This window comes from Notamacropus eugenii, chromosome 5, assembly GCF_028372415.1.
Source record: "Notamacropus eugenii isolate mMacEug1 chromosome 5, mMacEug1.pri_v2, whole genome shotgun sequence".
NCBI lineage: Eukaryota > Metazoa > Chordata > Mammalia > Diprotodontia > Macropodidae > Notamacropus > Notamacropus eugenii.
This window is the reverse complement of record NC_092876.1, coordinates 81,207,453-81,208,216: the sequence shown is the minus strand read 5'-3', so window position 1 is coordinate 81,208,216 and position 764 is coordinate 81,207,453.

Sequence of the window (764 nt, the reverse complement as noted above, 5' to 3'; positions counted from 1 at the left end):
TTCTTCTTGTCCAAGTCTGGTCATTCTTTAGACACAAGAATACTAGTTTTCTAATGACTGTCTAATTCTTTCAGACAGGATCTTCCTCCTTGTGACTACAACATAGATGAAGAAAATAAGTTCAGTTGCAAATGTACCTTTCTGTCTCCTCAGAAGTGACATACAAGCTTTCTGAGGAGGTCTTGAATTACCTTGGGCTAGAGTATGGGCTAGGGTCCTATGAAAGCAAAGGTCCTGGAACACCTTTCCCCTTATTCCAGCAGCTCAAATCAGAATCGACTTGGCTCCTTGCCCCTGCCCTGTGCTTCAGTGGAGTTCCCATGATTCAGAGGCCACAAATGGCTCGGCATGGCCCTTTCACCCTGGGGACACAGGCCCCAGGCTGCAGCAGCTCCCCCTCCCCTTCCCCAGGAATCATGCCTGCCTCTTGTGCCCTTGTAGGGATTGTGGGCCTGAGGCCTGACAGGACTGAGCATGCTTAGAGCAGATGGTTGGGGGGGTGGGGGTGGGGAGAGTGCTCAGGGAGACTTGTGCACACACCACCAGTGCCCTGGAGGGGGAACAGCTGTGGGTGGATTTTCATGATTTTTTTTTTCTTTCTGTCATTATTAACACTTAACAAGTGCCCATGATTGCCAGGCTCAGTAGAGAAACTAGTGTGAGGTGGCCTCTTTCTGCAAGGAGCACCCAGTAGGACTGAGGCAGTCTTAGAAAGAGAAGGGAATGTATAAAGGTCAGAGAAACTCAAGGAAAACAACTGGGTT